Source organism: Scylla paramamosain, chromosome 22 (assembly GCF_035594125.1).
Source record: "Scylla paramamosain isolate STU-SP2022 chromosome 22, ASM3559412v1, whole genome shotgun sequence".
NCBI lineage: Eukaryota > Metazoa > Arthropoda > Malacostraca > Decapoda > Portunidae > Scylla > Scylla paramamosain.
Window position 1 is genome coordinate 5,669,023 of NC_087172.1, and position 15,978 is coordinate 5,685,000.

Here is a 15,978-nt window from a genome sequence, read left to right on the forward strand (position 1 = left end):
CACACACACACTATAATCCTAAGTGACTGAGGACCAAACAAGGGAATTTTGCTGTTTTCTTCTCCTCCTCTTCCTCCTCTTTTCATTTATATATTTTTGTTTCGTTATTTTTGTTATTATTATTATTATTGTTATTATTATTATTATTATTATTATTATTATTAATTGTAGTAGTTGTAACTGTAGTACCGGTATTAGTAGTAGCAGCAGCAGCAGTAGTAGTTTTAGTAGTAGGAGTAGCAGCAGTAGTAGTAGTAGTAGTAGTAGTAGTAATAGTTACTAAAGTCATACTGCTACTGCTATCTCGTAATCTCTTCTGTGCATCTCTCTCTCTCTCTCTCTCTCTCTCTCTCTCTCTCTCTCTCTCTCTCTCTCTCTCTCTCTCTCTCTCTCTCTCTCTCTCTCTCTCTCTCTCTCTCTCTCTCCAGTCGAGTAAGTTCTCTTCGAGAAACATTTTTTTCCCCGAAGTCATAAAATTTATTTGCATGCCATCTCTTCCTCCTCCTTCCTCCTCCTCCTCCTCCTCCTCCTCCTCCTCCTCCTCCTCCTCCTCCTCCTCCTCCTCCTCCTCCTGCTCCACCACCACCGCCACTTCCAACATTTGGTCATATCTTGCATCCCTTTCATAAATATTTTCGTCAAATCAGCAAATATTCCGCGGAGGGTGAAAAAGGTAACCCAATTTACACACACCGAGAGAGGCATTTCTGTATTAGGAATGTTTTAATATCGCCCCGCCTTCCCGAACCTCGCTACGGTAGAAAATATTAATGTGTGTGTTGAATTGATTTTACGGTGATTTTTCTCCTGCTTTGTTTCATTTTTTATTCTTTTTTTTTCCCCTGATATTTGTTTGTATGTCAGTTTTTCGTTTGTCGTTGTTGTTTTGGTGGTGGTGGTGTGGTTGTTGTTGTTGTTGGTGGTGGTGGTGGTGGTGGTGTTAGCAATGAACAAAATTGAAAAGTGATATTGTTCGGAAAGTATTATGTATTGGTATCTGCTGGTGACAGATGTTTGCATGAGAGAGAGAGAGAGAGAGAGAGAGAGAGAGAGAGAGAGAGAGAGAGAGAGAGAGAGAGAGAGAGATGTGAGTCAGTGTAGGTGTTTTGAAGTTTTGAATTCTTCTTTCATGTGACAGAGAGAGAGAGAGAGAGAGAGAGAGAGAGAGAGAGAGAGAGAGAGAGAGAGAGAGAGAGAGAGAGAGAGAGAGAGAGAGGAACTCGCAAACTTTTCCAAGACTCATTTCTGTCCAGCTCTCACTCCTGACCCCTTCTTCTTCCTTTATTTTTCCTAATTTCCTCCCATTATTCCTCCTCCTCGCTTTCCTTCTTGTTTCACTCCATTTACTCCTTTCTTTTTCCCTCTTAAGTTTTTCCTCCACGTCTCTTCTTGTTGGTATTTTTAATTCTTTTCTTTAATTCTACCTTCCTTTTATTTTTCTTTCTCATTGCCATCATTATTTTCTCGTATTCTTGTCCTTCTCCTCTTTCTTTTCTTATTTTCCCTTATGCTCTCTATCATTTCCTCTTTCCTATACGCTTTTATATTTCCGACATTTTTTCTTTTTTCCTCCTTTTTCTTCTTTCTCCTCGTTTCGTCCTTATTTTCCTCCTCTTTGGCTCTTCTGTCATCCTCTTTTTCCCCTCTTCTGATCTTCCAGTCCTTTCCCTCGCCTTTTTTCCACTATTTTCCTTCTAATTCCATGATTTCTCCATTCGTTCTTTCTATGCAGCCTCATCTTTCTTTGTTTTTCTCCTGCATGTGTTTCCTTGCCTGTCCTTTCTCTTTCTCCTTTTTATTTTTCTCTTCTTTCTCACTTCTCTTCTCTTCCCTTCTTTTCTGTCCTCTCTTCCCTCCCTTTCTCCCTGCCCTACCTTCCTATTCACTTTTCTCATTCTCTTTGTGTTCCTTTCTCTCTCTCTCTCTCTCTCTCTCTCTCTCTCTCTCTCTCTCTCTCTCTCTCTCTCTCTCTCTCTCTCTCTCTCTCTCTCTCTCTCTCTCTCTCTCTCTTCTTTCATCCATCATTTTTTCCTATTTCATATTTTTATTTCTCAGTGATTTCCATCCATGCAGTCTCTCTCTCTCTCTCTCTCTCTCTCTCTCTCTCTCTCTCTCTCTCTCTCTCTCTCTCTCTCTCTCTCTCTCTCTCTCTCTCTCTCTCTCTTTCCTGCAGCGAGAGGTCATGTTCCCTTTAATCTGTGAGACGGTCTTGTAACATGTTCTGAACGTGTTCTGAAAGTGTCAGCGGCGGGTCAGCTGTTGTTGTTCTTGCTTTGTTGTTGTTGTTGTTGTTGTTGGTGGTGGTGGTGGTAGTGGGTGTGGTGGTGGTGATGTTAATATGATTTTTGAAGGGTTTGGAGAGAGAGAGAGAGAGAGAGAGAGAGAGAGAGAGAGAGAGAGAGAGAGAGAGAGAGAGAGAGAGAGAGAGAGAGAGAGAGAGAGAGAGCAACCAGCCAACCAACATTTACCCAACATTCAAAACTACACCTTCGTTCCTTTTCTCCTTCCTTCCTTCCTTCCTTCCTTCCTTCCTTCCTTCCTTCCTTCGCTTCTCCTTTACTCTATTTAAGTGTGCCAAGTTGATGATGATAGCGCTGCCCATTCTCGTGGTCCTCGCACTATTAAAAGCGTGCATCGATCCTCAAACCGCGCAGCTCCGAGCAAGCGAGGCCGACTTGTGCTTTTTATGGAGCAGCGGCGGCGGTGGCGGTGTTTGGCGGGGTGGGGGGAGGAGTTGTCCCGGCCACCACTCCGCCACTCCGCCACTTCCTGCTACATAAAGAGCGATGTTTCTGTTTGTGTGTGTGTGTGTGTGTGTGTGTGTTTCTCTTCTCTCCTCCTATCTTCTCGCCACTTCTTGTTTCCTCTTGTATTTTTGTCTGTTCCTTTTCCTCTTTCCATCTCTTCTCTCGTCTCCACATCTGCTTTTTTTCATTTTTTTCTTTTTTCCTTTTCTTCTCATTTCTTTTCGTTTGTATGTTTGTTTTTGTTTATTTTTTCTTTATTTTTCCCTTTTCTTACCTCTCCTTGCCACCATTGCTTTTCTCTCATTTTCCTCTCCTCTCTTCTTTTTCTTTCTCCTTTCCCCTTCTTGTTTCCTCTTGTATGTCAGTTTATACGCATCATTTTCTCTCTCTCTCTCTCTCTCTCTCTCTCTCTCTCTCTCTCTCTCTCTCTCTCTCTCTCTCTCTCTCTCTCTCTCTCTCTCTCTCTCTCTCTCTCTCTCTCTCTCTCTCTCTCTCTCTACATCCTCCATTCTTTCCTCTTTTTTTTTCTATTATGTTGTTTTATCGTCTCCTTGTTTTTTTTCTTTCATTTTTTCCTTCCCTCTCTTCCTCTTATCTGTTTATTTTATTTATTTCTATTTGGTTTGTTTTGCGTTTTTTTTTTCATTTTTTCCTTCTTTTCCGTGCTTTATTTTTCTTTTTCTTTTCTTGTTTTTCCGTTTATTTCCCTGATCTAGTTTTTCCCGTCTTTCTCTTTACTCATTTCTTTACTTAATCCCTCCTCATTTTTACCTGCCTTCTTCCCTCCTCCTTGTTTTACCTTTCCCTCCTCTCCTTTTCATTCATTTTCTTTTTTCTATCTTTTTTTTCCTCTGTATCATCCTCTTCTTTCTATACCCTAGTAATTTCTATGCATAGTAAAGAAAAAACTAAAATCTCTCTCTCTCTCTCTCTCTCTCTCTCTCTCTCTCTCTCTCTCTCTCTCTCTCTCTCTCTCTCTCTCTCTCTCTCTCTCTCTCTCTCTCTCTCTCATTTTTTTCCCTCATTAGATCTAGCTCATACTACCCCAGGTTTTGTAACTTTAATAACGCACGGCTGGGTGGGGGATGAAAGAGAGAGAGAGAGAGAGAGAGAGAGAGAGAGAGAGAGAGAGAGAGAGAGAGAGAGAGAGAGAGAGAGAGAGAGAGAGAAGGTAGGAGAAAAAGTAGTGAATTGCATGCTAGTGTTTCCTCCCTTCCTGTAGACGTACCCCTCCCTTCCTCCCTCCTTCCCTCCCTCCCACCTTACCTTCCCTCCCTCACTCCCTCCCTCCGCAGCCAAACTGTTTACACGATTCAGGGCAACAAAAAGCGCGTGTAAGCCTCATTACCTCTCCCTCTCTCACCAGAAGTCGAGTTCATTAGAGGGTCTTACCTGGCGCTCCGCTTACGTAGGGCAAAGAAATCTCAAAATGGAAATCGTGGTGTATCTCTCTCTGTTTGTTTCGTTTTCTTTGAGTTTTGTCTTTTTTTTTTCGGTGATTGATTCTCTCTCTCTCTTTCTCTTTCTCTCTCTCTCTCTCTCTGTATTATTTACGTTTTTATCTATTCATCTCTATCTATCTATCCTGTTCATCATTATCATTATTGCGTGCACCTATTTTTCTTCTTCCCATCTACGATCTTGCTAGGTGTGAAAAGATGAAGGGGTGCTGAAGTCGTGAAGAGAGAGAATTTAAATGTAATGAAGGGGGAATCTGTGGTGGAGACTGTTAGGTAGAGACGGTAGGAGAAAAGTAAAATATTGCCTCTCACTTCTTCAGCATATACGTCTTTCCTCCTGGTGTATCATGTAAGGAGATAAGAATGTAAGAAAGTAAGGGAAGCTACAAGAAGACATCAGGCCTACACGTGGCAGTCCTTGTGTGAAAAAAAGAAAAGAAAGGGAAAATGCCTACCTATTTCCATTACAGTGAGAATTTTTTTTTTTTTAGTTTCATAGTACAAGACAAGTCAGAGTGATTGGTTTACTGACTGACTGATGGAGTGAATGAGTAATTATTCTTTTCTTTACATGTCAAAGATACAAACATTATTCTTTTCTTTACATGTCAAGGATACAAACCAAAGGGACAAAAAAAAAAAAAATCCTGTTATTTACCTTTTCAGCTTAAACCTCTATTCTGGGTCAGTGGTTTTAATGAGGTTTTTGCAGGTGTTTGTGTCTTGTGCCATTGTTTAGCTTATTCCCTTGTCTCCAATGTGTGCTTCAATGTAGTCTTTCCTCTTCATCCTAGGCCATCTTCTCCTTCGTGTTCTTGTCACTTCCATGTCTGTGGCTTCTCTTTTAATGCCTGTTTTTAATGCTGCTCCCCTCCCCCTCACCCTGCCCCTAATGAAAAAAAGAGAACAAAGGGAGTCAGGCAATATGGTTATAAAAAAGGAATCAACCAATAAAAAATAGAATAAAAAAATAAATCAGCCAATACAATTAAAAAGAAAAAAAAAGGAATCAGCCAGTTCAATTAGGAAAAAAGGAATCAGCCAGTATAGTTTTGAGGTATTACGAAATCATATAGAGCCACACTGGAGACTGAACAAATTGATATAGAAGTTATACGCATATTTTTTGTATCATTGATCGATTGACCGATTGACCAATCACGCAGCGCCGCAGTAACGAGGTCAAACGGCGCCACTTTGGGAAGATTGAATAAATAAGCGCATAATACACGTGCATTTTTCCCATTATCGCTTGTCATTCATAGTGAAACAGAACAATTTTAGCTGAGCGAATGTTCGTGAATTTGTTTAATTTGCTTCCATTTGCTTTGTGGATTGTTACATTTTTTGTCTGTTTTTTTAGGAGCTTTTAATCCATTTGTAGCTTGTAACCCTTTTTCCGTTCTTTGCATGCGTAATTAAAAAAGTGACGGCTCTGTTTGTGGTGCCCGGCGTGGGAGGTGAGCACCAGTACACGCACATACTCACACTGCTTTGGGAAGCATTACCTTTACTTTCATGGCGTTTTAGCTTTACACATCTCACGCCTCCACTGCAGCTTATATCCATCAGCCCACCTGCTTTTAACGCTTTCACTACTATTTGGCATATATTTCCTTAATTACTAACCACTTTCAGTCGTATTTTGTTTTTCAAATACAACCATCTTCAAATACTGTATTGGCTAGAACAGTGGTTCTTAACCTGGGTTCTATCGAACCCAGGGGTTCGGTGAGTCAGTCTCAGGGGTTCGGCGGAGGTGTGTGTGCAAGGTTCATTTTGTGCACTATTTTATTTTTCCAACTACGAAGGGTTCGGTGAATGCACGTATGAAACTTGCGGGGTTCAGCACTTCCAACAAGGTTAAGAACCACTGTGCTAGAAAATGCAAAATCTGTTCCTCTTTATTTCCTTCTTTCTTGTAGATGTTTATAAAAATATCATACACAACATTGTTTTTTAGTGGTGTAGATTGCTCTATATTGCAGTGAAAGACTTAATTTACACCAGTGTGTCTCCGTTGCCTTACCAGTTTTCATTCCATACTCACCTTTCCTTAACCTTTACTAAGATTAACCTATTCTTAATATGCCTTACCTGCCTTTAGCCTTCACCAATACTCACCTGCCTTAACCTTCACTAGTAGTTAACTGCCTGTCTGTAATCTGCTTCAACACCCAATTGGTCATAACCTGCCCTAATACAAACCACTTACTTGCCTATAACCTGCACTGACACTTATCTACCTTACCTTCACTAATACTCACCTTAACCTGCTCTGATACTCACCTCTTACCTGCCTATAACCTGCACTGACACTCTTCCTCTTAACTTGCTTCAACAATTCTCTTTCCTTAATCCTTTCCCGTCCTTCACCTGCAATTAAGCGCCCTTGGCCTGCACTAACTGCCCCTTGTGTCACACTACGTTACATTCTTTACCTGTGTCCAGCCTTCACTAACTCACTTGTTCTTGGCCTGCACTTAATTGTCTCCCGTATTAAAACTCATGGTTCTAAATTGCTCTCTAAATTACATGGAGATTTTAGTGGAAAGGGGAAGAGTAATAGGTGGAGTGAAGACTAAGTGAAGGTTGAAGAGAGGGGAAAGAGACGTAGAGAAGGTAAGGAATTCTAGTGAAAGGTGGAAGAGGGTGGACTAGGTGAGGGCTGATGAGAGGAGGAAGAGGTGGAGGAGGTAAGGAATGCTAGTTGTAGGTGGAAGAGGGAAGAAGAGAAGGTTGATGAAAGGAAGGAGAGGCAGAGGAGGTAAGGAATTCTAGTGATAGGTAAAAGAGGGAAGAAGAGAAATGTGAAGAAAGGAGGGAGAGGCAGAGGAGATAAGAAATTTTAGTTTTATGTTCCTGAAAACCAACGCAACAGACTTTTTCTTCATTACATATTTACTCTTTCAACATCCAGTACTTAACAAAACTTGTACTGTTTTACTCGTTCTTTGTTAACCTTCCTGGCACAGTAAAAATTGTTTCGAGACACGGGAGGGGAAAGTAAAAAAAAAAAGCAAGGCTAATTTTGTCTTTAAGCAGGTGCAGAAATATTTACGGGACATTAACACACACAAAAAATAAATAAATAAATAAAATAAATAAATAAATAAATAAAAATAAATAGAATAAAAAATAAAATAAATAAATAAATAAATGTTGTCCAAAAACTTACAGGTATTGAAAGGGAAGATGATTTTGTGTTGCAGTGAAAGGTTGGTTAACTTCATCACCAAGCACATCAGCCACATATCATACAAGACTCATCACCTCTGACACCTTTTTCTATTTCATCACATCAATCACACCTGAGCTTAATATTAATTGGGTTTCTTTAGTATTTCTTTTTATCTTGTATGGGAGAAACAATTGGTGAGTTTTTTTTTTTCTATTCCTAGACTTGTTAATGCCCTTGGGTTCCTTCCTCCCTTGAGCATAAAATGAAGAAAAACATTCCCTCCATTTGAAATCCACCTACTTATTTCACTGTATAATTTCTGACCACCATCGTCTCCTCTTAATAAAATCCACCAACTTATTATGACTATCTTACCATTTCTATCAGTTTATATTCTCTCTCTCTCTCTCTCTCTCTCTCTCTCTCTCTCTCTCTCTCTCTCTCTCTCTCTCTCTCTCTCTCTCTCTCTCTCTCTCTCTCAGCGGCAATCTTAATCAGCTCACCCAGTTAACCACAGTATCCTCGCTTCATTTCCCTCGCCAACACCCTCTTGAACCTTCACCACCCCCACGCCCCCTCAACGACCCCTTAGCCTCGTCAACACCTCTCATATCTCCCCTCTCCTTCCCCCCTCGTCCTGCCTCCCTCACTTCTCTTAACCCTTCACTCCTCCAATCTCTGTCAGTCCCCTCAACCTCTCCTAAATCCATCATGATATTCTCTCTCTCTCTCTCTCTCTCTCTCTCTCTCTCTCTCTCTCTCTCTCTCTCTCTCTCTCTCTCTCTCTCTCTCTCTCTCTCTCTCTCTCTCTCTCTCTCTCTCTCTCCGGTAAGTGCCTCTCCTCATCCTCGCCCTTTGAAGGCAAATGTGTGTGTGTGTGTGGGGGGGGGGAGGAGAGAGAGAGAGAGAGAGAGAGAGAGAGAGAGAGAGAGAGAGAGAGAGAGAGAGAGAGAGAGAGAGAGAGAGAGAGAGAGAGAGAGAGAGAGAGAGAGAGACAGACAGACGAAGTAATAACAATGATAAAAATTCTAATTCGTGAAAAAAATAGAAAAAAAACGAAAAAAAATGCTCATTAATCCTCATATTTGTGGAATGAGAAGAGTGAATGACAAACAGACAGACAGACAGACAGATGGACACTAGAAAAGCAAATCCAGTAGTCTCATTTGCTTCCATTAAAAAAGTTAACGCAAATAAAAAAAGTTTACAAAAAAAAATCAGATTACACATATGATTGCGTAATTAGAGAGAGAGAGAGAGAGAGAGAGAGAGAGAGAGAGAGAGAGAGAGAGAGAGAGAGAGAGAGAGAGAGAGAGAGAGAGAGAATCAAGTGGTCATGAGAATTAAGAGGAGGAGGGAGTAATTTTTCTTAATTTTCTCTTCCTCCTCCTTCTACTCTTCCTCTTCGTTTTCTTCATCCTACTTCTTCTCTTCGTTCACGTTCATTCCACCCCCGTACTTCTCATTCCCTTCCTCCTACTTTTCTTCCTTCTTTTCCTCCTACTACTTCTCTTCTTCGCCTACATCCGCCTCCTCCTCCTCTTCTCCATGTTCTTTCTTATCCTCCTCCTCTTCTTCTTCTTCTCCCTATTCTTCCTCTAAGTTCTTTTTTCCAACTTTTCCTCTTTCTTTTCTGTTCTTCTTCGCCTTCCCCCTCTTCCTTGCAAGGGCCAAAAGATCTGTTGCTGTTTGGCTTTCCTTTGTATTCCTTTGTATTCTTCCTCCTCCTCCTCCTCCTCCTCCTCCTTCTTGTATCTGTATCTTGCATTAATGTAACACTTGTAGCAACATCAAATTTCTCTCTCTCTCTCTCTCTCTCTCTCTCTCTCTCTCTCTCTCTCTCTCTCTCTCTCTCTCTCTCTCTCTCTCTCTCTCTCTCTCTCTCTCTCTCTCTCTCTCTCTCTCTCTCTCACTTCCCCTCGGCAATGGAGGTACGCACACAATGTGAGTGCGAAGGTGTGAGGGAGAGAGAAAGAGAGAGAGGGGAACAGAGGGGAAGGGAGACAAGAGAGGAGAGAGGAGAGGAGAGAAAGAAGATTAGAATGAGAATTACATAGCATAATTAATGGTCTTTGGTGAGCCTCTTGTTAAGGGGTATGATGAGAGAGAGAGAGAGAGAGAGAGAGAGAGAGAGAGAGAGAGAGAGAGAGAGAGAGAGAGAGAGAGAGAGAGAGAGAGAGAGAGAGAGAGAGAGAGAGAGAGAGGCTGGAAATTATTTCGGAAAACGTTCCCTACCACAGAGAGAGAGAGAGAGAGAGAGAGAGAGAGAGAGAGAGAGAGAGAGAGAGAGAGAGAGAGAGAGAGAGAGAGAGAGAGAGAGGCAGGAAAATATTTCAGAAAACGTTCTCTACCACTGAGAGAGAGAGAGAGAGAGAGAGAGAGAGAGAGAGAGAGAGAGAGAGAATGCTAGAAATGTTTTGCGAAATGATCCCTACCATTGAGAGAGAGAGAGAGAGAGAGAGAGAGAGAGAGAGAGAGAGAGAGAGAGAGAGAGAGAGAGAGAGAGAGAGAGAGGCAGGCAGGCAACCCTACAAATTGAGGTCACTTCATGGTGGAAGGGGAGCGTATGTTGCATTATTTTCCAATTCTCTCTCTCTCTCTCTCTCTCTCTCTCTCTCTCTCTCTCTCTCTCTCTCTCTCTCTCTCTCTCTCTCTCCCCATGCATCCCCTTTAATGCCTCCCTCCCTCACCCCCCATCGTCGTATTTACATTTTTTTTACTTCCCCTTTCTATTTTTGGTTCCGTCACCCCCTCCTCTCCCCTCACTCCTCTCCCCTCACTCCTCTACCCTCTCTCCCCATCCTGTACTTCACTTCCTCCTCTTCACCTTGCGTGAGAGAGAGAGAGAGAGAGAGAGAGAGAGAGAGAGAGAGAGAGAGAGAGAGAGAGAGAGAGAGAGAGAGAGAGAGAGAGAGAGAGAGAGAGAGAGAGAGAGAGCGTTTTTCTTTCCAACACGAAGCTGAATCAGAAAGTAAGACTTGTTGGTCGTGATGAAAATAGAGATCAGGGCAGCATTTGTCTCTGGAATCTGGAAAACTGAAAGGAACGGCTGGAAGAGAGAGAGAGAGAGAGAGAGAGAGAGAGAGAGAGAGAGAGAGAGAGAGAGAGAGAGAGGTAGTTGGAGGAATGGAGGAAGAAGGAAGTAGAGATGGTGGTGGGAGGTGGCGTGGATAGAAAGGAGAATGAAAGGAAGAGCAGAAGGGCAACAAGGGATACAAAGGGTTAAGTAAGGAAGAACAGATTATCCTGCTTCTGTATCCTTCCCTTCCTATGACTTGAACTCTTAGAAGGGAAGGTTGAAGACGCTTATCCTTCAGTTTGTTTAATTTTTTTCGACTTTGTTTAGGGACTGGTGCTTAATTTTTTTCGACTTTGTTTAGGGACTGGCGCCTCATTTGGCCTTTTTTTTTCTTCTTCTTCTTCTTCTTCTTCTTCTTCTTGTTCTATGTTAGTGTTTCCCATTACTCTTTTTTGCTACCAGTTGTCAACCCCATATTTTCTAATGGCTGAGTAATACAAGTTATAGTAAATGAAATATCCTTGTTAACTTCTCCAGTCAACTGTACTCCTTCTCACGGAGCGTTATTGAAGTACAGGGTGAGGCAATAACTTGATTACATGTTTAAAGGAGGATGGACTCAAGAGCTACCTGAAACACCCCACCAACCGCCTCTTATTCCCCTCCCCTCCATCCTCACTCCCTATCCACCTACTCCCCCTTTCCTCTTTATTCCATCTCTCCGTCTCTCTCCACTTGCTGCTCCAACCTCCATTCTCCATCCTTCCTGCCTATCCACCTGCTGTCCTCTCCCACCATCCTCCATCCGAGCTACCACCTCCCTTCTCCTCTCTTCCCCATTCATCCCCTCGCCGAACCACCGCACACCAGTTTCCTCCCCTCCTCTCTCCTGCCTCTCTCAACTTGCGCTTAATTTAAACTTTCAGTAAGGCTCACATCATAATACGAAAACAGGAGGTGATTTCCTATTCAAAATACGATGCTCCGCCACGCATGATGAGAGTCTGAAACAATTTGTGCTACACCCTTTAGCGGTCATTATCCTCAACCTTCTTTCATTGGTCTTTATTTTCTCTCATTTCTCCTTTATTGTTTGTATAGTTGGCCCTTGTAGTAACGTCGCAAAGGTCTTAAGTTTCATATCAAATCAAGCAGAGATGGATAGAAGGTACACTGATTTGCATTCTATTCAGACCCTCGCAAAGAGAAGGACCTGGAGGCCTGATGGTGCGATAGGGAAGAATTGGAGGAATGATAATGCCATAGGGAAGAACTGGAGGGCTGATGACACGATAGGGAAGAACAGGAGAGATAATGATGCGATAGGGAACTGGAGGGCTGGTGAGGCGCTAGGGAGGAACCTGGGGGCTGATGATGTGATAGGAAAGAGGAAGAGGAAGAGCCAGACCAACACTCCAGACCAACAGAGATGAACGGAAGTGGAGGTGAGGTGGAGACGAGGTGTTAGTGGATGTCTGATTTTACTGCTCCTGGTCTGAAACGTTTATGGCGTCACTACTTCACTTTCATCGTCTGTTCCTTCACTCACTCATCACTTAATTCTATCTTCCTGGAGTCCCTTTACATACTACATAGGCTTAAATAGGCTTAGATATTCGTATGTAATCCTAATCGTCCTAACATTTCCCACTTCCGTTACCTCGTTCATTCCATTTTGACTCTCCCTTCTTCCTCTCACTTTCAGAAGGTAATTTTTCCTCGCCACGATCATCTCTCCATTCAAACTTCAGTCAGGCATTCAAGTTTCTCTCCGAACCTTCTCTCCTTCCCTCCACTGATCTCCTCTAAGTCTCCTAAGCACATACACACCTAAATCGTCTGTCTCTCTCTCTCTCTCTCTCTCTCTCTCTCTCTCTCTCTCTCTCTCTCTCTCTCTCTCTCTCTCTCTCTCTCTCTCTCTCTCTCTCTCTCATCCAAGGAAAAAAGTCGTGTTTTGTTTCAAACGCGCAAAAAAAAAAAAAAAAAAAAAATCGAAAAAGTACAAGAAAAAATTGCGTAATCCTGCTCTTGATCTTTGTGTACACCAATAGGCTACTCCATTTTTTTTTCCCCTTTTTTCAGATGAATAGTGCTTCTTAAATGTTCTCTTACACACACACACACACACACACACACACACACACACACACACACACACACACACACACACACACACACACACACACACACACACAATAGCGACCGACCGAACAAGCAAGAAAGGATCCGCGTCTCTGTAATATCTCCCGCTCAGAATAGAATGTCACGTCTGAGAATACGAGACAATTTTCCCTGTATTGGTAGAAGAAACTAGATATTTGTGTCGGCACGAAAGACTGGATTAGAAAAAGATTTGTAGGGATGAGAAAGCTAGTATTTTATGTGGACTGTGTGGATTGTAGTGGTGAAAAAAAAGGGACAGGATGCAGATATAGATGAAAATGACAGGTGGAAATAGGTAGGTGTGTTTCTGTTTCATAAAGGGATTGCCACGTTTAGGCCTGATGGTTTCTTGCAGTTCCCCTTATTTTCTTACGCTCTTTTGTTCTGTATCTTTATTTCTCAAGCGTTTCGACGAACAGGTTTCTTCAGAGGGAATGTCTTATGTAGGAAGTCAAAGGATATTGTGATCAGAAATTGTGAGCATCCAAGAAAATATAAAAGTTATTGATTGTTAGTGTTCAAGGTTTAATTAATTTAAGTTTATTGTAATTTTGCATCCAAACAGTATAGGTGATAATATTTTCCTGGTAGAGCTGATTGATGGAAAGCAAAGTTAAATAAGTGATGAAACAAACATTTTAAAGAAGAAAGGAGGAGGAGGAGGAGGAGGAGGAGGAGGAGGAGGAGGAGGAGAAAGATTAGAAATAAGGAAAAAAAAGGAAGAAAGAACAGAAAAAAAATAAGGTAGAGAGGAAGATGAAGAAGAACACAAGAAAAATTTAACTATATGAAGAAGGAAAGAGACAAGAAGAGGATGATGATGATGATGATGATGATGATGATGATGAAACGGAGGAGGAGGAGAAAAACAAGAAATATAAAAAAGATACGGAAAGGAAGAAGAAAGACCACAGACAGAAAAAAAAAACAGGAAGACGAAGGAAAAAAAAAAAGTTAAACGAAAACTTAACAATAACAAAGAAGAAAAGAGACGAAGAATTTCACACACACACAAACCCTCATCGTGTCACTGCCAAAAACAAACGTCTTACCATCACCACCACCTTAGTCTCTCTTGACGAAACACAGGCACATCAACTATAGAACTTGCAATACGTGTGGCTGTGGCGAGAGAGATTCCACCTTAGACTGGCCTGCCGTGCTTTGCCTTCCTTTGCCTTTCCTTACCTTATTGTGCCGTGCCGTGCCTTACCGTGCCATGCTTTGCCTGCCTCGGTGACTGCCTGGCAAACTGACAAGCTGATAATAGGATACGAGTAAGAACATTAAACTTTTCTTAGAAATGAGACGCTCTTGTGAGAAATGAAGCTTTTGATGTGTTATTCAGAGAGAGAGAGAGAGAGAGAGAGAGAGAGAGAGAGAGAGAGAGAGAGAGAGAGAGAGAGAGAGAGAGAGAGAGAGAGGTAATTGCAAATATAAACGTACTACCTTCGTCTTTACTACCCTACATCTTTTGCCTTAGATTAGATGATTAAATAGCTCTAACCACAAACAACCTCTGCTGTTCTTTATTCTTCCTTTGTGTTCCTTTTCGTTCCTACACTCATTAGTTTTCCAAGAACAAGAATTAAAAACTTAATATACTTGTGGATTACGTCAGAAGGAAACGAATTACATAAGACGTTAATTTGATATTCCTTGTTCTTTCTTAGTGTTCGTTTTCGCCCCTACATTCATAAGCTTTCCAAGGACAAGAATGAAAAAAAAATTAATATACTTGCGGTTTACGTTAAAAGGGAACTAATAATAATAAGACTTCAATTTGACGTTCTTTGTTCTTCCTTTGTGTTAATCATAGTTCCTCCATTCATAAGCTTTCCTAGAACCAGAATGAAAAACTTACTGTTCTTGCGGGTTACATCAAGAGGAAACTACAAAATATATAAGGATGCAGTGTCACGCTCCCCTTTGTAAGTCAGCCGCGTCCCCTCGCCCGCCACGCGCCGCCCACGTCCAGCTCTCAGTATCACCTCCGCATCACGTCTCCTCCTTGCCAGCCTCATATTTATGTTGTCATGTACGCATGGCGGAGGTGACTGAAGGATGAAGTTGATCTGCTACTGCTGCTATTGATGCTACTACTACTACTACTACTACTACTAGTGTTGTTGCTGCTTATGCTACTGCCATTACTTCTGCTACTGCCTGCTCCTACTACTACTGCCTGCTCCTACTACTACTACTACTACTACTACTACCACCACCAACAGCAACAACACTACCACCACCATCACTACTACTACTACTACAGCTATAACTACAATAACAGCATCAACAACAGCAACAACAACAACTACTACTACTACCACCACCAACACCACCAACACCACCACAACTAGAGGTTTCATTTCTTTTTAAGGGAAATAAAAAAAATATATAATTATTTTTTTTTACTTTTTAGTTAATTATGTATTCATACTTAAATAAGAGCCCAGTGTAGGGTAAGCATATGCTGCAATACGGTGTGGCATCACTTATTCATGTATGCTGTAGTATGCTGCATTAAGTATTCATGTATGCTGTAATATCAGTAATTACTTATGCATGACTTCTTCTTGCCTTGCTTTCCTCTCCCTCTCCCTTTCCCTCTCCCTCTCCCTCTCCCTCTCTCTCTGCTCAACTTCCCAAAACCCAACCAGGTGTTTCTGCTCATCTCTGTTTACATTATTATACACACTGCCTTGCCTCGAGTGTCTCCTTTCATCGTGCCTTTGTTCTCGTCTGTACTTTTATTATCTCGTGTCTTTTCATGATTTAAGGCTGTTTACCTGTTTTGTTTTTTTCATTTTTCTTTTTTTGTGTTTTTTCGTTTAGTTATTCGTCTGTTTGTCTCCGTTTTTCGTCTTTTAATGTTCTCTCATCTTTGTTTTTTTCTTTGTCACGTGTTTTCTTTCATGTCACGAGTTTGTTTATTTGTTTTGTTTCTCTTTCTTTGTTTCTTTACCTCTCATTCACTCATAGTTTCATTTTCCTTCTTTTCTTTCTTTCCGGTTTTTTGCTTTTCCTTTTTTCTTTATTTCCTTCTTTATTTTTTTTTTAAATTAATCACTTTATTTCTTTATTTTATTTTCTTCTCTTTCCTGTTCTTCATTCTCGTCTCTCTCTCTCTCTCTCTCTCTCTCTCTCTCTCTCTCTCTCTCTCTCTCTCTCTCTCTCTCTCTCTCTCTCTCTCTCTCTCTCTCTCTCTCTCTCTCTCTCTCTCTCTCTCTCTCTCTCTCTCTCTCTCTCTCTCTCTCTCCTCTTCATCAAAATCCTCACTAACATTTACCCATTCAGTATTATCTCCACATCTCCATTCACTAATCCGAAAGAAAGGAGAGAGAGAGAGAGAGAGAGAGAGAGAGAGAGAGAGAGAGAGAGAGAGAGAGAGAGAGAGAGAGAGAGAGA